The sequence below is a fragment of the Propithecus coquereli genome, unplaced genomic scaffold (genome assembly GCF_000956105.1).
Source record: "Propithecus coquereli isolate 6110/MARCELLA unplaced genomic scaffold, Pcoq_1.0 Scaffold377, whole genome shotgun sequence".
Taxonomy (NCBI): Eukaryota; Metazoa; Chordata; class Mammalia; order Primates; family Indriidae; genus Propithecus; species Propithecus coquereli.
The window spans coordinates 1,246,636-1,255,330 of NW_012149474.1; the positions used below are offsets into that span (position 1 = coordinate 1,246,636).

The 8,695-nt window shown below is 45.2% G+C and overlaps 1 pseudogene; it reads right to left on the bottom strand.

The window, feature by feature from the left end:
* Positions 1 to 8,120, bottom strand: part of LOC105816510 — a 15,777-nt pseudogene extending 7,657 nt beyond the window's left edge.
* Positions 8,121 to 8,695: the final 575 nt, after the last annotated feature.

Below are 8,695 nucleotides of genomic sequence, written 5' to 3' on the forward strand. Positions count from 1 at the left end.
CTCACACCCGCTCACACCCACTCACACCCACACAGACCGACTCACACCCCCACCCTAATACAGATTATCACACACACACTCACACGGGCACACGCTCACATGCACTCACACACTCACACACACACACATGGTCTCACACACGGATGGGAACATGCCACAGGGCACGGGAGCCAAAGGAAAGAGCTCCCAGTGCCCAAAAATGAAACAATGAGATCAACAAAATGCAGCATTATTGGATTCTCACCAAGGGGTAAAATAAATATTCCTGCATGCAAACTGGTATAAGTAAGTGATTGAGCAGAGAAACAAATTGGACAGGACAGACCTCCCATCCGGAACCCCAATAATTGAGGACATTCTGCCCTCCGGGAAGAGGAGCTGCACCCCCTGCGGGCTGCGCAGCGCGACGTCCTCCCGCAGAGCACAGCGCAGGGGGGAGGAGGCTGAGTGCAGCGTCACAGCCAAGAATCCACAGACGACCTCGGCCAGGAGGTCAAGGTCACCATCAGGAGTGACGAGTGGCGTCTGGAGCGTGGACCCTGGAGAGGGTGAGATGAGAAGGGCAGGTCACCACCGGGGTCGGAAAACTCCCGGTGAAGGGGCATCCTACAAAACACTGCTCAGTCCTCCCCAGCTGCCACCGTCACCAAAACAGGACGAGCCTGAGACACCGCCACACCCAGGAGGGGCCTGAGCAGACAGGGCGACGGCGAGGCTCGCGGGGTCTGCTCGGTCCCAGTGCAGAAAAGGAGCAGGAAACGCCACGAAATGCTTTTGGACGTGCGGACGGCGGCTGACAGGGACGTCTCGACGTGGGTCGGTCCGTGCGGCACAGGCGCCCGCGAGTGCCAGGGCTCAGTGATAGTGGAAACCGGTGTGAGCCACGTGGGAACCTTCTTGGTAATTTCTCCGTAAATCCAAACTGCTCCAAAACATGAAGTTTATTAGCAAAATTAATTTAGACCCACATGAAACTGATTTATATGAAGACGATCTTTTAAGAAAATTTTTTCCATGAGAAACATCCCATCGAGGTGTAGTAACATTTGTATTTTGAAACAACGTGTCGGAAACTTATCCTAAAGTGGCCACAGCCTATAAAATACCTTAAACGGCCCCAGTAACGTTGCATCTGCAGAAAGAGCCTCGTCGGACGCCCAGAAACTACGCGCGCTCTTGCTCTACTGAGAGAGGCTGCGCTCGCTTGGGTTATAGCAACTGAAGATGAAATTGCTAAAAGTATAACCAACACCTAATAAATAAATATGTAGCAAAGTGAACCAAAAAAGTCTTATGATCAACCAAGATATCACACTAATAAATTATGATTTATTGTGCCACAGCCCTGGAGGACAGATGTGCAGGACCGAGGTGTGGTTGGGGGGCCTTGGGAGGCTGTCAGGGGACCTGCTGCAGGCACTGCCACCTGCGCTGTTCCTTGTTCTGTAGCTGCATCACCCCCATCTCTGCCTCCGCTTCCCTAGGATGTTCTCCGTGTGTGCGTGTCTATGTCCCAATGTCACCTTTTTGTGAGGACGGTCATGGTGGATTAGGGTCCACTTCGATGGCATCATCTTAACCTATGACATCTGCAATCTGGGAACCTATTTTTGAATAAGGTCAGGTTCTGAGGTGTTGGGGTCGGGGCTGCAGCTATCCCTGGGGCGAGGAAGCCGGGACGTGATTCAGTCCCGGGAGATTTTCCACAATGCAGTCGTTCTCCGCAGGTGCTGGCGTCTGATGAGCTCCCTGTTTTCTTGCCAGGCCGACCATGCCTTCGAAAAAAAGTTGTATTTTAATGAGAGAGAGAGAGAGAGAGAGAGAGAGAGAGAGAGAGAGAGAGAGAGAAACACACATATTTCCAATACAAGGAATGAAGAAGCAGACATCACTACAGATCCTACAAGGTTCAGAAAGATCCTGAAAGATGTTGGCAATTCCTACACACGAACAAACTCCTGCAAAACCACAACTTACACACAGTCAACAAAGAGGAAATAGGAAACTGGAATAATTCTATTTTAAGTAAGTGGAATCCGTTATTGAAACCTTCCCACAAAGAAAACCCCCGGCCAAGATGACTGCGTCAGTGAGTTCTAAAACCCATACTAAATGATGGCTATGAATTTTATATACATTTTCTAGAGAAAAGACAAAGTGGAAGAGTTCTGAATTTTTTGTGAGATTAGCATAACTTTGATTTCCAAGACCTTCAAGGCCATTATAAGAAAAAAAATAAAATTAAACCAATCTTTGTCATGCTTATAAATACAAAAATACTTAACAAAATATTAATTAACTAAATGTAGCAGTATTTTAAAAGATACTATATTATGATAAGTAGAATTGATTCCAAGTTTTCAAGGGTGGTTTAACATTCAAAACCCAATCAATATAATTCATCACAGAACAGAAGAGGAGAATTCATATAATCATCTCATTTATTGCAGAAAAGACATTTGACACAACTCCACACCAATTCACAATTACAGGCTTCGTTAACCTCAGCACTGTCTGCGTTTTGGGCTTGGGGGGCTGTGCTGTGCATAGTGTGGGAAGCCCCTACGCTGGATGCCGGTGGCACCTCCCTCCCAGTTTTTTTTTTTTTTTTTGAGACAGAGTCTCACTGTGTTGCCCCAGCTAGAGTGCCGTGGCGTCAGCCTAGCTCACAGCAACCTCAAACTCCTGGGCTCAAGCAATCCTACTGCCTCAGCCTCCCAAGTAGCTGGGACTACAGGCATGCGCCACCATGCCCGGCTAATTTTTTCTATATATTTTTAGTTGTCCGATTAATTTCTTTCTATTTTTAGTAGAGACGGGGTCTTGCTCTTGCTCAGGCTGGTTTCGAACTCCTGAGCTCAAACAATCCGCCCGCCTCGGCCTCCCAGAGTACTAGGATTACAGGCGTGAGCCACCGCGCCCGGCCTCCCTCCCAGTTTTGACATCCAAAGATGTTTGCAGGTATGGCCTAATGTCCCCTGGGCACAAAATCACTCCCAATTGAGAACTACAGCAGAATTTTAAAATTGAGCAAATTATGAATAGCAGTAAATGTTCATATCTGATTTTAAAGATCTATAAATCTTACCTCGAACATTAAACTAAATGTTGAAATATTAAAAATTTTATTCTAAAATGAACAAGACTTACATGCACTCGATCACTAGGGCAGTTAAACGTTGAACGGGGGAGCCCAGCCAGCTCGGTGAGGCAAGGAGAGGAAATGACATTCTCAGTGTTGCAAAGGAAGAAATAAATTGCTGACATTCATGAATGACATGATTTTTTACGTATCAAGTTCAAACAAATCTATTAGAATTGCTAAGTTAATATGGCAAGATAGCTGGATACAAGATCCAAATAAAAATTAAATTTTTTGATATATAATGAGCAATTGCGTTAAATATGAAATTTAAAATGTTATTAACAAAGAAATTTTAAAAATCAATTATCTAAATATAAAACTATAGAAAGAGCTAATGAAAACTGCAACATGTTTTTGAGTGACTTAAAGAAGATGTAGGTAATGCAGGTGCTACTATATTTGTGGATTGCAAAGCCAATATTATATAGATGTCAGTTCTTCCAAAACTTATTTATAGAATCCCGGAAGGTTAAAACTGCTTAAATTGATAAGCTGATTTTATATGGAGCTTCAAAAGGCCAAGAAGAACAAAGGCGATTTGGAAGATCAAAACTGGAGGATTCACTTTGCCAGATCTCAAAACCCGGCGCGAAGCGTGGCGGCTAGCCATGAAGACAGACACACCGACCCATGGGACAGCACTGGGGCTGGCCAGCTGCAGCGTCTGCAATGTCGGACAGAGTCTCTATCCGTGCTGCCCAGTATGATAGATACTAGCTGCAGGTGGCTACTGAGCATTTGAAATGTGATTGATGTAACTGAAGAACAGAATTTTAGATTTCATTTAATTATAATTAATTTAAATTTAAATAGTCACATGTGGCTAATGGCTACTGTAGTAGCACCGTTATGGAGAGTTAGTAATAGTCCCACGTATCATACGATAGCCTTGTTTATAACAATGCGCAATGTGGAAAAGATGGTCTTTTCAATAAATGGTTTAGGTTAAACAATCTATCCACATTAAAAAAAAAGTAGCTTGACACGTTCCTTGTACCATACGCAAAAGTCAATAGATGCGTTACATTTCTAAATGTGAAAAGCTAAAAATAATAAAGTTTTTATAAGGAACCTAGGAGAATAACTTTATGATGTTCCACGTTCTTGTAAAATGTAAAATGTAATAACCTGGGATATTTAAAATTTAAGAAATCCATTATTTAAAAGAAACATTTAAGAATATTAAAAGGCAACCAACAGAGCTGGAGAGTATATTGAAAAGGCATATATTTGATAAAAAACTAGCATCCAGGATTTATAAAGGAGATTACTATGAATAATTAAGAACAAAACAGATAATCCAATGGAAAAATTGGCAAAAGATTTGAACAGACTCTTCACAAAAGAGGATAGCCAAACAGCTAATAGACATAGTAAAAGCTGCTCAGAAAAATTCTGAGAAAAATATAAAATTGCAGTCCCAATGTGACTTGTAAGAAAATGAAAATGACAAAATAATAAACGATGGTAAAGATGTGGGTGACTGGAACTCTCATACTTGCTGGAAGAAGCAAAACTTAGCACAATCATTTTTAAAAATTATTTCCTTATGGTCCGGCAAACCCAAACAGAAATAAACGGTGCTGTCAACCAAAAACTCACATGCAAAAGTGTTCAGATCAGCTTTATTCCTAATAGCCCAGAACTGGAAACATTTTAAGTATTGATAAACTACAAAGAAAATAAATAAATTGAGGTGCATTTGTACATGGGACACGGCGTGACAAAGAAGGGAAGGAGCTGCCACACATAGTAGGACAGGCAGATTCTGCCTACTAGATTCTGAAAAAGGCAGCTGTTAACAAGAGAGAACATCTTGTTCCATGCTTATAATCGTGAAAAACGCAATACTGGTCTATGGTGACGTGGTCAGAATGCTGGTTATGGGGTTATAGGGGGAGACATGTAGGAGCCTTCGATCGGGTAGGTAGTGTCTGCAGAGATGGCAACAATAAGAACAAATAAAGTTGAAATGTGTGGAACAGAAACACAGCACAGAAATGAAGAACACGTCCCAGGGAGTCGTCAGGAGGCTTGACACGGACAAGGGAAAAATCTGAACTTAAAGATGTGGCAGTAAAAATTATACAAACTGAAATGCAAACAGAAAAAAATTAAAAAAAACAGAAAAGGAGCAGAACATCCAGGAGCTGTTTGACAACATCAAACAGGTGACATACGTGTAATCAGAATCCCAGGGAAAGAGAACAAGAGAACAGGGAACAAGAAATATTTGAAGAAATAACGGCTGAGACTTTTCCAAAATTAGGGACAAAGACCAAACCGCTAATCCAAGGAACCGAGAGCAGCGATCAGGACAAATACCCAGACACACACAGACACGCACAGAACCCCTCCCCCAGGAAATCAAATTGCTGAGAACCGCAGAGGACCAGCGAACCTGGAAGGCAGCCGGAGTGTAGACATGTCACCTGCCGAGCGGGGAGGGCGAGAAGAGCGTTCCCGTCGGAAACCGTGTCGGCGGCAAGACGGCGGAGCCGGGTCTTCACAGCATTGGAAGAGAATGTGGACCCAGAGAAAGAAGGTATTCAATTGTAGCAAGCAGAAGGAAGGAAATAATAACATGCAATAGAAGTTTAAAATATCCTCCAAAAGTAGGGGGGAAAGACGTTCTCGGACCCCCAGAGACAGAGAGTTCATTGCCGGCAGAGCACGCACGCCACGAGAAATGTGTCGCAAATTCTTTCGGCAGAAGAAACACGACATAGGTCAAAAACACAGAACTATAAAGAGTATCGAAAATGGAAAAAACCAAGGCAGAATGTGTTTTGTTTTTAACTGTTCTAGAAGGTAACCGACTATTTACGTGAACGGCAGTAGCGGTGAACTGAGCGATTGCAGCACGGTCCGCGCCCTGTGCGTGAAGCGGGATGGTGCTCTTCGTTAGTGGACTCGGCGGATTCGGAAATGTGTACTGTAAACCCGAGGACAACCGCTAAAAGAGGTTTTAAAAAAAGAGATGAAAATAGTCTCGCCAGGTGTGGTGGGTGGGGGGGCTGCGGTCCCAGCCACTGGGGAGGCTGACGTGGGAGGGGCTTTCGAGCCCAGGAGTCTGAGGCTGCAGAGAGCTGTGATCACGCCTGTGAGTAGCCACTGCACTGCAGCCTGGACATAATAGCAAGATCCCACCTCCAAACAGAGAGGGAGAGAGAGATAAATAAGTCAGTAGAAGAGATAAAAGGGGAAAAATGCTCAATTAAATTTAAAGAAGTCAGAAAAAAGAAGATAAGCAAAGAACAAATGTAACCAATACAAGACAGCTACCAAGATAACACATTTTAACGTGACCACGTCAGTAACCTCTGTGACTGCGAGTGTTTGAAACACGACAGTTAGAGACACAGATTGTCACCCACTCACACGCCACCCACCAGAAACTCACTTCAACGTCACCACTGAGTGAGGCCAAGAGCAAAGCGATGCTGAGAGACACCGCGTGAGAACACACTACGAGGGTGGTCGGGGGACGAAGGATCCATTCGCCAAGGAGACAAACGATCACAGACATTCACGGGCGTGATAATCGCTTTAAAACAGAGAGACAAAAAGTGGATCTGAGAGGAGAGACAGGCACACCCACAGTCGTCGCTGGGGCTTCGAGCGCTCCTCTCTCAGCACCGACCCTGATGGAACAAGGGCGCAGAAATCAGCAAGAACATAAAAAACCCGAACAGTGCGGTTGAGGAACTCACCTGCTTGACATTGCAGAACATTCTACCCGACAGCACGCTCTGCTCAAGCACAGAGACCGCTTACCGAGGCAGGCCGTATTCCGGACCATAAAACCAACCTTACAAAATTTGAAAAATAGAAATTATACAAAGTACGTTCTCAGATCATAACAGAGTTAAACTTGAAATTGATAACATAAAGATATCCCCACCTATTTGGAAACTATTAATAACAAACACACTTCTAAATCACCCAGGTGTCAAAGACGGAGCCTCAATGGAAATTTTAAAGATTTGTTGAACTAAGTAAAGATGAAAATATAACGTATCAAAATCTGCGAAATGCAGCTAAAGGCTCAGAGGGAAATTTCTAGCACTGAATGCGTGAACTGGAAGAGAAGGATCCATACCGACGAGGAAGCGCACACCTCCGGAAGCCAGAGGAAGGAGGGTATTACACTGCAGCGAGCAGAAGGAAGGAAAAAGTAAAGATTAGGACAGAACCAATGAAATCGAAAACAGAAAAATGTCCAGGAAACCGAAGGTTGGCTCCGAGAAAGAGCCACCAAGTTGGTAGGTGCCGGGCCAGGCTGACCGGCGAGAAAGGAGAGAAGACACAGCGAATGGAGCAGGGACGTTGACGCCGGTCCCGCAGACATTGAAAGGGACAGCCAGGAGACGCCACCGACTCCGTGCCCAGGAGAGGCTGGACAGCACAGTTCCATTCTGTATCTTGTCGTCTGTCCTTAGACAGTGTTGGCGTCGTCTTGTCAGGCGGTCAAGCTACTTGAAAATCATCTTGGCTTTTTGCAGCTGATTTTCTCAGCAATGTGAGGATGGTTCTAGAACTGCCTTCGCTTTAGGGCTAATTCAGTTCTATTAACGGGGCGTGGCCCCCAGGGCCTCTCCACTCTCACGGGTCAGCCTTGAGTGTCTTTCGGTCCTGTGTGAGCTCTGGGCTTGTTCAGCACACAACGTCTCCGTGTCCCCGGGTTGGCCACGCTGGTGCTGTCCCACTCCCGGACCCGCGGCCTCCCGAGCTCTGAGTCCTCCTGCCTCGACTCAGCGCGGACCTTATTCAGGGGCCTCTTTTAAGGGTGCCTCCCTGCACTTGGAGTTCACCATCTGGCTCCAGGGAGAAAGCTGGGCCGACAAAAGGCCACCCTCTCTCGGGGGAACCTCCGAAGGCGCTGTGCTGCCAGCGTCCGACCGCGGCGGCTGCGCGCAGCTGGTCCAGGTTTCGCGCTGTCTGTGTGGGAGGTGCTGTCTCCCTGTCGCCCCATCGCGCTTGGACGCGGACGTCCAATGGCATCTTTCTTTGCGCTTTTTCCAGTCCCTGTCTCCTTAGACATTTGCATTTCGTAGATTCTACAAGGAGTTTAAACATTACAGATCTACTCATCACATCAAAATGTTTTCTAAACTCTTAGAGCTTATATTAAAATATTAAAATTGGAGTGATTTGCTATCCCAGGAATCAGCCTGTTAGTCAAGCCACAGTGTTAGACTGTAGGTGTTTCCCCGTAATTACGAAGACTGTTAATTGATTTTGAGGCAATAATCCAATACTGACAAGCGACAGGAGCTTGAAGTGCTGCGTATGTGTGTGTGCGTGTGTGTGCACGTGTGTGTGTGCATGCGTGTGTGTACAGGACGTCCACTAATGTGTTAATGGTAACGTCTCCTTTGTACAAAAGAATCATTGTTTCTTTTAATTTTTTGAAGATAGAAAATGGGTTTCGAGATGAGTTGACCTTAATGTCTTCCTCCCAAGCATTTCCCGCCGTGCAGGCAGAGTGGAGATTTGGGAACACCACTCAGATTCATTCTCCTTCCGAAAATCCCGCAGCGACCCCAC